Source organism: Podarcis filfolensis (genome assembly GCF_964270895.1).
Source record: "Podarcis filfolensis genome assembly, chromosome: 7".
Lineage (NCBI taxonomy): Eukaryota > Metazoa > Chordata > Lepidosauria > Squamata > Lacertidae > Podarcis > Podarcis filfolensis.
This window is the reverse complement of record NC_139603.1, coordinates 15,098,759-15,113,212: the sequence shown is the minus strand read 5'-3', so window position 1 is coordinate 15,113,212 and position 14,454 is coordinate 15,098,759.

The following is a 14,454-nucleotide window of genomic DNA, read 5'->3' as shown; positions in this document are numbered from 1 at the left end:
ACTGACTTCCGGACACCAATGAAAGTCAGCAAGGGAAAGCAATATTGGGGAGAAATGGAGCTGAGGCACAGACCCTCACCTCTCCGCACATGCTCCCCAGGGCTTGCCGGCCCTAGCCCCATTCCAGGGATTCGGACGAAAAGATGGCAAGCCCCTGGATTCCTTTAACAGATTTCCCTTTCCGCAGCAACCTTGGAGGGGCAGGCCCAGCCAATCCTAACCCCTCCTGCAACCAATTGCTAACCAATGCCTAACCGCAACCTTACAAGTTGTGACGATTTGCTACGCAGCAGGCAAAAACCAAATGGCCCAGCCAATCGGCCAGATGGACAAAATTCCTACCAGGCCCCTGCCCCAACAGCAGATGACCCCATGACAGGCATAGCAAGGTCAACGCAAACCCATAAAATTAGGGCTGGTGGGCGGGTGATCCGTTGCACGCAGCGAAAGAGAATGCTCAAGCTGCAAGCACAGGATTTAAAACATCCAATCCCTCCTACCAAATTGCAACATAGAATTTACCCCCAGCAACCCAGCCATCCAATCATTGCCACAGGTCAGCTTAGTAACCCTGCCTGGCAACAGAGGGGTGGCGTGGCAGACCCCACCGCAACACGTGCTCTCCATGAGGGAGAACACGCTTTATAGGAAGCTATTAAAACTAGTGTCCATCCCCACATTCATTAATTCCTTAAATCTGTGTGAAGGAGTAACTTCTTTAATCTAGTTCCAGAATCATGAGACAAGGTAGAAGGCTTATCCACTCCCCTGAGTACCAGGAATGGGGAGCTCACTGCTCTCCGAGATGCTGCTAAACTACAGCATCTTGATCCATTCCAGTCCGGCTTCCGCGCTGGTCATGGGACCGAGACGGCTCTGGTCGCCCTAACAGATGATCTCCGCAGGCAGCTGGATCGAGGCGGGTCAGGGCTGCTGATTCTTCTAGACCTGTCAGCAGCCTTCGACATGGTCGATCACGAACTCCTAAACCACCGCCTTGCTGACGTGGGGATCCAGGGCACAGTCCTCCAATGGCTGCACTCGTTTCTCTCTGGTCGGGGACAGAGGGTGGCGCTTGGGGGGGAATTGTCATCGCGCCACTCCTTGGTGTGTGGAGTGCCTCAGGGTGCGATTCTCTCCCCGATGCTTTTTAACATCTTTATGCGCCCCCTCGCCCAGCTTGTTCGGAGTTTTGGGCTGGGTTGCCATCAGTATGCCGATGACACCCAACTCTATCTGTTGATGGATGGCCATCCTGACTCGGCCCCAGACACACTGACCAGATGCCTGGAAGCTGTGGCTGGATGGTTACGTGGGAGCCGGTTGAAGTTAAATCCTTCGAAGACAGAGGTCCTCTGGCTGGGACGGGACGATATGGGATTGAGGGGGCAACTCCCATCTCTTGCGGGGGTGCAGTTAGTGCCAGCACCATCCGTTAAGAGTTTGGGTGTAATCTTCGATACCTCCCTCTCTATGGAGGCGCAGATTACAGCTATAACAAAGGCGGCATTTTTTCATCTCCGCCAAGCTAAGCAGTTGGCCCCTTATCTCTCTCGCCCTGACCTAGCCACTGTGATCCATGCGACGGTCACCTCCAGATTGGATTATTGTAACTCGCTCTACGTGGGGCTGCCCTTGAGACTAAACCAGAAACTCCAGCGGGTGCAGAATGCCGCGGCGAGACTCCTTATGGGGTCTTCGCTGCGAGACCACATTCATCCGGTGCTATATCAGCTGCACTGGCTCCCGGTGGAGTACAGGATCAGGTTTAAGGTACTGGTTTTAACCTTTAAAGCCCTATACGGCCTAGGACCCTCGTACCTACGGGACCGCCTCTCCTGGTATGCCCCACAAAGAAACCTACGGTCTGCAAATAAAAACATCCTGAAGGTCCCAGGCCTCAAAGAGGTTAGGCTGGCCTCAACTAGAGCCAGGGCCTTCTCGGCTGCGGCTCCGATCTGGTGGAACGCTCTGGCACAAGAGACTAGGGCCCTGCGGGACCTGACATCTTTCCGCAGGGCCTGCAAGACAGAGTTGTTCCACCAGGCCTTTGGTCAGGGCGCAGCCTGACTCCCTCCTCTGGTAACCTGCACAGAGTTTTGCTTAATGGTTGCCATCAACTTGATTTTAATTAATTTTTATAGTGAAATATTTTTAGAATGTTGTTTTATTTGATTGTTTGATTATTTGAATGTTGTTAGCTGCCCTGAGCCCGGCTTCGGCTGGGGAGGGCGGGATACAAATAAAATTTATTATTATTTATTATTATTATTATTATACAAGTCCCATCATCCTTGGCTACTGGCCATGATGACTGGGTCTGATGAGATTTGGAATCCCAAAAACATCTGGAGAGCCATGGGTTCCCCACCTCACCTCAACCACTATTGTGAGGTTGATAGCTGGCAAAACCATTTTTGGACTATTAAAAGCTGCACATGCTCTGTTTTCAGAATGTATCACTTATTCAATAAGGAACGTAAAGCCAGCCCATTCCTAAATGATAAGGGAAGCTAGGAAGCGCTGCAGAGCAACAGAGCCTGAGAGAGAGGGGATGATGATGATAATAATAGCAGGAAAAAATGCTAAATCATTGCCACGTAATAGCGAAATAAATTTTGTTGTGCTTCAAATTTGATTTATTCATTGGCAGCACAGAACAGCTCCTGCTTGCTTGTCAAATTTAACAGCATTTTTACTTCTGACACATCCGAATATGTACCATATCGTTTCATGATGTATCTGCAAAACCCGTCTCTGGCTTCCTGTTGATGAATTTAACAACGGCCTGCCTTGAGAAGATACAGGAAAAGAAAAGAGAAACTAATGTGCCATGCTGAGTCAAACTTTCAAACAAATGAACACATTAATCACTAATGAGATGGTTTGCTCTTCCAGTCCAAGAATAAAATCTGCTGAGTCACTGGTGTACAGTGCTGGGCTTCAGCTGGGTCCATAAGGGGGTCACACATCCCATAATGCCTCAGTTGCACCAGCAACACTATTGCTCCATACTATTTCGTCTGTGTCTCTTTACAAGAGGATAAAATTTACAGGGGAAGCTTTTAATTACTCTTTGAAGGGAAGGCAAAAACCATAAAGGAAGAAGAGAAGAGAAGAAAATTTGAGGAAAATTAAGAGGTGGAAAACAGGAACATAGAGTTTAAAAATATGCATAGTGATTCCATGTTGCAGGTATGGTTAAACCCCCTCTCTGAAAAGGTAGAAGGAAGTTCCAAATATCAGTCCTAAGTATGGGCCAATCTGTTTCTGATTTTTCAAATCTTAAAGCCAGTTCTCCACATTTCTACATGAATCAGTGGCCACCAGCCAAATCTCACCCACCCAGGTCTCAGTGATACAGACCACATCTGCTGCCCCATCCATAATCAGATCATGGATGAAGGAGGTCTTGTTCAGAGCTGACAGCAGCCGCAGACCCAAGAGCTAGCTGATGGGACAACGGGGACAGTCCCCGGATTTGAAAATCTGTCCCCGGACAAATTCCGTCCCTCGAATGTCCCCAGATTTGCAAATCCGTCCCCGGGAAACGTGGCAGCGGCAGCCTCAGCAGCAGTTGGCTCTGGCGGGCTTCAGGAGCTGCTCACGGCCGCCGCCACTGCCGAGGGGGAACCGGGGACGTCTGGCAGGACAGATCTCCTGTCCCCTTCCCCCTTTGTTTTGACAGATCGGGGGAGGCTCAGGGGTCGTGGGCGGGCAGCCGTTGCCCAGGAGGGGCGCAAGGCACGTGGTTTCTCTGCCAAGCAAGGTGCAAAGCCCTTCTTTTGCACGCTGTGAAATATAAATGCACAGCGTTCTAAAAAGCTGGGCAACAGCCACCCGCCCGCGACTCCCATGCCTCCCCTGATCAGTCAAAACAAAGGGGGAAGGGGGAAGGAGATCGGGGGAGGCTCGGGAGTCACAGGCAGGTGGTGCGCCGTTGCCCAGTTTTTTAAAAATTTATTTAACATATTTTGACTCCCTGTTGCTACTCAGCTTAAGAAGAAGAAGAAGTGTCCCCTGATTCACTGAAAAAAAATCTGGTAAGCATAGGACAACCACAATTCTGCAGGTTGGAGGAGAGGCTAACTGCCTGTGCTATGTGCCCCTTACCCGGCCTGCCACACCCCTATATCATACCTCACCTTGCCCAGAATCACTGCAATTGGGGTGGCCCCTGCTCTTCCCAGCTCTTCACTTTCCAGCTCCTCTCTTCCCAGGCACACCTCACATCCCATAATTTAATAATCATTTTGAACAATTAGGGCAGTAATAACAGTAAAAGAACCCCTGTAAACAATACCCCAACCAAAGAGTCTGTTCAGCCACCTCGGTTTTTGTAGCTGGAGTCAGTCCAGGCCCTCCCCTCCCAGGTTAGGTGGAAAAGGCCTGCAAGGCAGCAAGCAGGTTTTCCAGGACTCACAACCAAGACAGTCTCTTAGAAAAACGAGTTAGAAAAAAACAAATATTCTGTTAGAAAAAAGATTCCAATCTGACCTCACAATATGGGAAACGGTTCAGTTACATGAGCCTTCCTCACCTGAACTGTGAGGTGGTTCTGTCCTAAAAAGGTGTATTATGTAACTTTTCTAAGGGTGCAAATCAGCTCATAGTCTAATCCCCTTTTTAATATATAATTATAACATGTCCGTCACCATTTGCTTCAGCAGTGCATTCCACTTCCCAGTGAAGAATGCTGCTGATGCAGCTACTAATTTTTTTATTATCATTATTATATGTTGTCGTTATACGTGATCTGCTTCCTACTGATCTCAGATAACATGGAAGGTAATAAAAGGCAAGGCAGTATTTAAAATATTTTGACTATCGTTCCCTAAATCTTATTTTTATTTCATCTGTATTCTTTTAATCTGTATTCTAGGGACGCGGGTGGCGCTGTGGGTAAAACCTCAGTGCCTAGGACTTGCTGATCGTATGGTCGGCGGTTCGAATCCCCGCGGCGGGGTGAGCTCCCGTCTTCAGTCCCAGCTCCTGCCCACCTAGCAGTTCGAAAGCACGTCAAAGTGCAAGTAGATAAATAGGTACCGCTTTATAGCGGGAAGGTAAACGGCGTTTCCGTGCGCTGCGCTGGTCTGGCTCGCCAGAGCAGCTTCGTCACGCTGGCCACGTGACCCGGAAGTGTCTCTGGACAGCGCTGGCCCCCGGCCTCTTAAGTGAGATGGGCACACAACCCTAGAGTCGGACACGACTGGCCCGTATGGGCAGGGGTACCTTTATTCTTTTAAGCATTCCATAAAAATCAGTGAGACCGGCTCATAATAAAAAAATTGGCAAGGTTCTGGGACGTATGGGTACATAACTAACAGCTACCAGCATTGTTGTATTTGTAACAATCAAACAATTAATTTCAGATTGTTTTATTTTTAAGAAGAAAGCTTAGAGGAAACAGCCACTCCAAGAAATCATTCATCAAGATAATAAACTGTTAATTAGATTTCTTTCAGGAAGTGCAAATTTTAAACATTCTCAAGCAGATGAGTGAAAAATCACAGAACTGATATTAGCTACACCCAATTTACAACCAGGATATCATTCTCAAAGTTGAAGCTTGCTGTTGTGGTTCGAGGACCCGACCCCCACGGTGTGAAATGAATACACAAGGACACGTGTTATAAGGTTAATGGGCAAGAAAAGGCCACAACTTTATTGATTACAGCAGTGAAAAGGTATTGGCTTAGGCATTGGATATCTCAAACAAGTGGGTGTATTCACCAGTAGGTGGAGCCTGTTGATGCCAATCCAACTATAGGCTCACCCCTGACGTCACCGGGGGTCGTGCCATGGCCTCCCGCCAAGCAGGCATCGGACAGAATACACGACCGCCGGATTCCTTTAACGGAATACCCAAAATTGAAGGCATAGGCGATGGCCACACCTAGCCCTTCGACACCACAGCACATTATTCCAATGCCTAACCTACCCACCAATACCACAAAAAGTTGTGACGATTGCTACGAGGTAGGCGAAAAAACCAAAAAGCCTAATGCCAAATGGAAAAACTCCTACCAGGCCCCCTAGCCAACCAGGGCGACCAACCTAAGGTCCATAGCAAGGCCAATGACCTAAGCCCTAACTTAAAGGGAGTGGAGGGTGGGTGACTCGCGGTGAGACGACGACGTAGAATGAGGCCGGGCGAGGCTGGCGCCGCAGCAAAAGGCTGCTGGAACACGCCCCTCAGAGGCACCTGGTTGGTTGCCTGCCGAGGGGCGTGGGCGCCAGCCAGGTGAGGCGGAGGCAGGGGGCAACGCCCCCTGCTAGGTGCGGGGCTCAGGCTCCCGTCCACAACTACTCCCCTCTCTTGCAGGGAGGAGAGTCTTTGTGGTTCGAGGACCCGACCCCCACGGTGTGAAATGAATACACAAGGACACGTGTTATAAGGTTAATGGGCAAGAAAAGGCCACAACTTTATTGATTACAGCAGTGAAAAGGTATTGGCTTAGGCATTGGATATCTCAAACAAGTGGGTGTATTCACCAGTAGGTGGAGCCTGTTGATGCCAATCCAACTATAGGCTCACCCCTGACGTCACCGGGGGTCGTGCCATGGCCTCCCGCCAAGCAGGCATCGGACAGAATACATGACCGCCGGATTCCTTTAACGGAATACCCAAAATTGAAGGCATAGGCGATGGCCACACCTAGCCCTTCGACACCACAGCACATTATTCCAATGCCTAACCGCCACCCGAGCCAAAAAGGCTCGCCGCCAATACCCTCACGGCTGCAACCAACCCCAGATGCTCTTGATGACACTAGCTAACCAAATATCGTTCCCCAGGTTTGTTAGATGAACACCATCATTCCGATATAAAGCTTGATCACCGATCCGGATACGGTTATGATAAATGACTTGGCCATGCATGAAGCGCACCCAACGGGCCACTGCCCGATTTACGAGTTTTCTGGTTTTTTCGATGGCCATACAGCTCTGCGCACCGCGCCAAATAGTCCTCTTCAGGAAGGAGGACCAGAACACCGTCGTTCTGGGACATAAGTCAGCAAACGCGTTCAAGTCTCTTTTTATGTTCCACAACAAGTCCACACTCTTTCTGTTAGCAAGGTCATTCTCCCCCAACTGAATGACCAGGATGTCGGGAGGGCCGAAAGTAGCTACTTTCTCCCACAGCAGTGGCATAAGCTCCTCCCAACGCATGCCTCTTCTCGAGAACCAGGAAACTCGAACTCCAGGTGGCAAACCAAGATTAGGCGCGAGGCCGCAGCTGGCCGCCCGAACGCGGGCCCAATGGACTATGCTGTGGCCGCAGATCCACACACTTCTCGTGAGCACAGCTGAGGATGAAAGAACAGAGGAGCAGGTAAGTAAGGTAATGTAGTGGGGCGTGTTCTAGCGGATATAACTCTTGTAGGCATCAGATTTCCACCGGCCCATTTCTTTGATCCTATCCGTAGGCAACCCCAAGTGGGCGGCAGTTGTTGCAGCACCTATCCTAAACGAGTGTGCGGCATACTCCTGGGCGGGAAAACCGCATGCCTCAATAGCCTTGCGGAGTACCCTGGTGAACTGGTGTCTCAACAAGGGTGACCCATCCTCGTGAACTAGAAACGGACCCAGGCCGGATGGTCTGAGGTAGAGGTACCGCCTCGTGTCCTTTACAGGGCATGGGCCCTGCTGCGCCGACGCTGTAAGCTTAACTAGGACACCCCTGCCGGCCTGATCTGTTTTGGACTGTCGTATCCGCAGCATCAGAGCCGTTTCGGACAACTGCACGTCCTCCCTAAGTAAGCCGCGTGTTGAACCTCGGGCGCCCGGTTCAACCACCACTTCACCAACTCTCAGCGCGCCAAAAAAGGCGATAGCGTACGCTGCGGAAAAGAGACGGGCCTCAAACTTGGTCCAGCAAATCGACCTGAGTTTTGAGCGAATCAGGGATAGCAACCCATAGGAGATCGGCTTACGGCCCTCAGCCCTGGGAGGTTGTAACCTGCCCCAGCCCTCAATGGCTCTACGAATCAGGAAGTCGCTACACGGGTCATGGGCAAATGTGGCTTTTGAAAAGAAGCTGATGGCGGCTACATGTATCTTTAAAGTTTTGGGGGCACGTCCTAAATCATCGAGGTGGGAAAGGTACTGCAAGACATCGTCTGTAGTGGGTGGAACATTATGCGACAGCCCAGATAACCCAGACCTGAAACCCAGGAAATCACCCCAGGCCTTCTTGTAAGATCTGAGGGTGGAAGGTGCTACGGAAGCTAATACTCCCTGTATCACTTTGCGTCGCCAACGTTCCACAGGTGCTCCGGAAAGGGTTCGGGCAACGGTTGTGCCCCAGGTGCTAGCGCCCGGAAGCGAGATATCTGAAAGCGAGACAAAGCATCGGCTATATCATTCTTGGTCCCTGGTATGAATTTGGCTGAGAAAATTATGTTGTACTTAAGGCACCGGAGAACGAACGCCCGCAAGAGGGAGGAGACCCTCGCAGACCGAGATGATTGCCTGGCTAGAATGTTCACAACCGCCAGGTTGTCAGTCCTGAAGCATACGCGGCGATTTCGAAAGTCGTCCGTCCAGATGTGAACCGCCACCACTATTGGAAAGAACTCAAGAAAGGTGAGATCTCGCGTGATGGCTTGACCTTGCCAAGCCGTTGGCCATCGTTGCGCGCACCAACGCCCCCTGAAGTACAAGCCGAAGCCTAGAGAACCAGCCGCGTCGGATTGAACCTGGAAGTCTGCTGACAAATTTAAAACATCCTGCCACAGAGAAACTCCATTGTAGTCCTCCAAAAATGTCGTCCAGACCTCCAGGTCAGCCTTGACTGACTTGGGAAGGCGGACCCTGTGGTGAGGGTGTCTGAGACCTACCGACAGCCTGGCCAGGCGGGCACAGAAGGGGCGCCCGGGAGAAACTACCCTGCAAGCGAAGTTAAAATGACCCAACAGGGATTGAATCTGTCTAAGGGTGATCTTTCTCTGTGTAACGGTGTCACGAATTATTTCCTTAAGGGCGTCAATTTTTTCATCAGGTAGGCGGGATGACTGGGCCACTGTATCCAACTCGATACCCAGGTACGTTAGGCGCGTGGCCGGTCCCTCGGTTTTGTCAGCTGCGAGGGGAACACCCAGGTCCTTGGCGAGGTCTGAGAAGGCCCCAAGCAAGGAGGCGCATTCTCCCGTGTTAGACTTCCCCACGAAAAGAAAGTCATCCAGGTAATGAGTGACCCCGGTGGAATTGGTCTTAAAACGTAGGGCCCAATCCAAGAATGTGCTGAAAGTTTCGAATGCCGAACAGGCTACCGCGCAGCCCATTGGCATGGCCCTGTCAACGTAGTATTTCCCTTGAAATTTGAAACCCAGCAACCAGAAATCACTGGGATGCACCGGCAAAAGGCGAAAGGCCGACTCAATATCACACTTTGCCAGAAGTGCTCCGGGACCAAACTTCCGAATTAATTTAACTGCCTGGTCGAAGGTGGCGTATTTTACCGTGCATAACTCCTGCGGGATGGCGTCGTTGACCGAGCCGCCTTTCGGATAAGATAAGTTGTGAATGAGCCTAAATTCCCCCGGGGTCTTCTTGGGGACAATGCCTAATGGTGATACGTGTAAGTTTGGGATGGGGGGTCTATCAAACGGGCCCGCTACCCTGCCTGCGCTCACTTCCTTGGCTATCTTTTTCGCAGCGACTTCTGGTCTCTCCCTAACCGACTTTTGATTGGGGGAATCTTTTGCTATCAACGAACCTACGATAGGAATTCTAAACCCGTTGGAAAATCCTTCCCGGAGGTAGGAGGCTGCGTTCCTATCAGGATAGACGGATAGAAGGTTGCAGAGGGGGGTGAGCTTGATGGAAGTAAACGCCAATTCCAGGACAACCTTATCTTCTGTTCCCTGCTGCGGGGGCTCCTCTGGAACTGGTATGATGGAACCCCCGGCCTCCATGAAAGGGCTGCCTCCCCCCTTTGAAGCAAGATGTGACAGGGTGCGGTCCTGCGCATCTGTCGCATTCATGCGGGTATTTACAAGATGACCTTTGACATAACCCTTTATTGAACTCCCAGCAAACCCTGCGCCTGAAATCCCTCTTTTGCTCTGACCTGGCCGATCGATATGAATCAACTGGTTTTTTCTCCACGTAGGGACCAACCGCCACTGACCAGATGCCGTTCTCGATCTGATCCCAGCGAGCTAACGGGATCCTAGAAGCCTTCCTTCTAAACTTCTTGTCGTAGCTTATGGCGGCGGCTTCCCCTGAGAGGGCGCAAGCCGTGCGAATATGCGACAGGTAGGCAACAAGGTGAACCGCCCGCTTTGGATAAGCAGCTACAATCGTACCCATAAAGGCCTGAAAGCCATCGAGCCAATTCTCAAATGTCCGGGGCACGGAAGGGTACCTACTCTTTCTCTTCCCATGGGAAGGCCTCTTTTCACCCCTACCTAACTCCTCGACCGGGGGGACCAGCTTGAACATATCAACGAACTCACCGTTCAAGATTTTCGCACGCAACTTAGGGGATAGATGATCCCCTGGGATGACGTCTGATGTTGAATAGGTGGATGTGACAGCGTCCTTTACCAGAGCGCCATCCTTCCACTCCTGGGTTCCCCCAAACTTTTTCCGGTGGCCGTTGGCTCTCCTTGAGAGCGCCCAGTCCGGAAGACCAGATACTTCCTCTCCTTTTCCCCAGTAGGAACCCAAGGACGCATCGCTATCGTACTCGGAAGAGGACGTACCTGTCTCTTCGTCCGTGTCGGTCTTCCTCGACCTGCTTCTCCTGCAACTGTGCTTTTTCTTCTCGCGCCTCTTCCCCGATGGCTTTTCCTCTGTCACTGCACTGGGACCCTCCACCACCTCCTGTTGCTCGTCCTCGTCCGCAGATGACGAAGTTGATTCCGGTAGTTGCACCCTGGGACGCTTATCCTGGGAACGATAGGCAGAACTAGGGGAAACAAGGTTATTATTGCGAGCAGATTCAGAAGTCGTCTTCCCCCCCCGCCCACGGGAGGCAGATGCGGAAGACCGGGACTTAGACCTAGTCCGAACCGGCTCTGACCTAAAATTCGATCCCGCCCTTGTTAATTGAGAATCGCTAAAGAGGGCGGCCGAAGTACTAGGCAGCTCATCCCATTGGGAAGATCCCAGACTTTCCGGAACGACCTGTGTGTCAGGAATGACGTCAGGAGATGGAGAAGGGCTAGCATTCTCATCGGGGAAGCGTTGTTCATAATCATCAATGAATGACCTGAATGCGTTGAGGAAATGGGAAATAGGCTTTTGGTTATTGTACCTACCCTGTTTCCCCCGGGCTGTGTTCCCGGATGCACTGCGTGCTGCCTCAGATGCGCGCTTTCTCTTGGGTGCCATGAGATGCGCCTTGCGGAATGAAATGCAATAGACCACTAATACGTGTAAATTTTAAAGATCTAATTTTTTTTTTTTTATACAATTATCAATTTATTTAACAAAATAATTATGATTAACTATGATTAATAAGGTTGTATCGTTGTTGTTGTTGTGTGTGTGTGTATGTGTGGTTTTTTTTTTAATTAATTATTAATTATTAATTAATTATTAATTAATTATTAATTAATTAATTTAATTAATTATTTTCCAAATTTATTTATTTATTTATTTATAAAATTATTCTATAAGTATTTATTTATTTATTTTTAAATTTATTTATTTATTTATTTATTTATGCCTTATTATTTATTATTATTATTTATTATTATAATTCGCTATTACTACCTTCTACTACTGACTCTTAAATCACTTAAATACTAAGTGATTGTATCAGTATTGTTATGTATTATTGTTAAGTGTCACTCAATATTGTTAAGTATTAATTACCAGAGTATCGCAAACGCAATTGCCAAAATGCTAGGTTAGTTTGCGTACACAAAACAGCACTTGTTATTATTGCAATCAATTAATGCTGGTCAACTTCCTTACCGAAACAGTTAAATGTTTACTGTGATAACAAGCAGACTTGCGAAAAAACTAGATGTCACTGTTGCCGTCTTATTAGTACTATCAAACCACTATTCTTGGCACAGCAAATTAAATCAAATAACCAGGCACTGTGACGTTAATGAATTATCCTCTCTTCTTAACTTCAATGCTCACTGAGACATTCCCACGTGATAATATAGCAGTATTACTGGCAGTGTTTCCGGTATCTATGGCCCCAAAACTCAAGCCCCACCCCCAGCAGCACCAAACAGCTTTAAATGAACAAAAGCGGTAAAAGGTCGCACGTAAAGATCAATTCAGGTAAACTGGTCCAAAGCCTCTGCTGAGGCAACAAAGAAGCCCTATTACCGACACCCGCGAGATGCCCAGACTCCCTTTTGTTATGCAGCAGGGAGCTGGGAGTGGGACAGCTGCAGAAACAATTAGCTATCGCTTGCAAACGTTCAAGCCGCCAGGACAATAGAGCTCTCCGAGGGAGCGGCCCCCAGGCAATGCAGCCTCTTTTCAAATGGTGAGGCTGAAGCACAATGGTTAAATATCGATCGTTAGTTACTGAGAGCAGCACAATAGCGCTTCTATGGTAAGACTTGGATCACCAGGAGGCGGAAACCAACACAATAATTCACTCCAAACGAAAGGCACTAGGGGTGGGGGTGGGGATACCGCTCACAAACCTCTGGAATCTCAAAAGGAACAAATCTTAAAATTCCGGAAGGCAAAAGGCGCTCAGGAAAAACACGAACTGATAAGCGTTAGCCCCAATGTTACCAGCGGGGTGGCAGTAGCAGGAAAGTTTCTATGGCAACCGGGAAGAAAGCCGACTTATTGTTAAAAGGTGGAGGGGGGTGTACCGAGCTGGCTCCTAGAGGGAAGAAGGGTTTTGAAAATGGCGCTAAAGAGGGGGACCCCGGGATTAAAATGATCCTACCCCGAGCCCGCAAAGCAGTCTGCGGCTGGCCAGCCCGGCGATTGCCTATGCAGCCCCAAAGAATTGCCTGTCTCTATCAACAAACCAAAGTCTGCGCGACACGCACGCCGACTGCAACCCGCTACACTGAACCAGGAAATTGGAGGGGGGAAATATGGCCCAAAACAAGGGGGAAAATAAAGGGGGGGGAATGTGACCCAAGCAGGGGGGGCAAACAATACGATCGTGGGCAGGAAAGGAGAAGCACTTGGTGCCGAGAGCCAAGACACCCGCTAAAGCGCCCGTGAGAAAGGCACGCTCCCCAAACCTCAAAACCAAACGGACCCTCTCTCAAGAAAGGCGAGGTCTGACGGTAGCCCGCTGCAACCAGTCAGCGGAGACACCACCCGATCACACGCGCTGCACGCGCATACACACAGCAGCGTTGCCGGCGAGGGGAGATACAATCGTGCCGCGGAGCTGGACAAAGCCACTCATACAGCACACACGCGCAAGCAAAGGTCACTCACTGCAAAACACCCGTGGTAGGCAGAGCCTCAACCTAGCCTGCAATCGCGCTGGGGAAAGTTTTGGAATCGAATTGCAGCAGGGATCGATAAAGGGGGGGTAATTGGAAGACTAGGGGGTGGGGGAGTGGTAGAACAGCAAGGGAAAGGTACGCAATGACAAGGGAGGAGGCACTCACACAGCACCCACGCGCGGGCAACAACACTCACCCCGAAAAAACATCCGTAAGAGGCTGAGCCCAACCTAGCCTGCAATCACGCTGGAAAGATATGGAATCGTAACACAGCAAGGATAGATAAGGGGGGGGTTAATCGGAAATCTAGGGTGGGCAGCAGCAAGACAGGAAGGGAAAAGGTACGCAAATACTTCCTTTTCAAAGGCTTCGATGTGAGCTCCACGTGGTCTCTCCTCACTGCAGGACACGAAGAGGTGATCCTGACTCGCGGCGAGACGACGACGTAGAATGAGGCCGGGCGAGGCTGGCGCCGCAGCAAAAGGCTGCTGGAACACGCCCCTCAGAGGCACCTGGTTGGTTGCCTGCCGAGGGGCGTGGGCGCCAGCCAGGTGAGGCGGAGGCAGGGGGCAACGCCCCCTGCTAGGTGCGGGGCTCAGGCTCCCGTCCACAACTACTCCCCTCTCTTGCAGGGAGGAGAGTCTTTTTCAAAAAACAGAGTAGATTCACATCAGCAACATGGTGACCTTTTAAAAAGTTGCATCCTGTTGAGATGTCCTGGGGATGTAACGATTGGGTAATTGGATAATGAACTATCTAGCTCATTGACAACATAATCTCTCCTCTCTGTTTAAAAAATGAGGAATGATTGTTTTCAACCTCAGTAAGCTTTTGTGTGGGTGCACAGGTTAGATTTGGTTAAGTAATTGATTAAGATATTCAGGAAGTTTATTCATAATCTTTTTACATATGTGGGGTCATAAATGACTGAATAAATAAACCTATCCTATTTAATGCTCCTTCTATAATAAGCAGGTTGGTTGTTCTGTGGGGTTTCAACACCCCCATCCAATATAGAGTGTATGTTGATTTCAATATAAAGACACTGATCGGA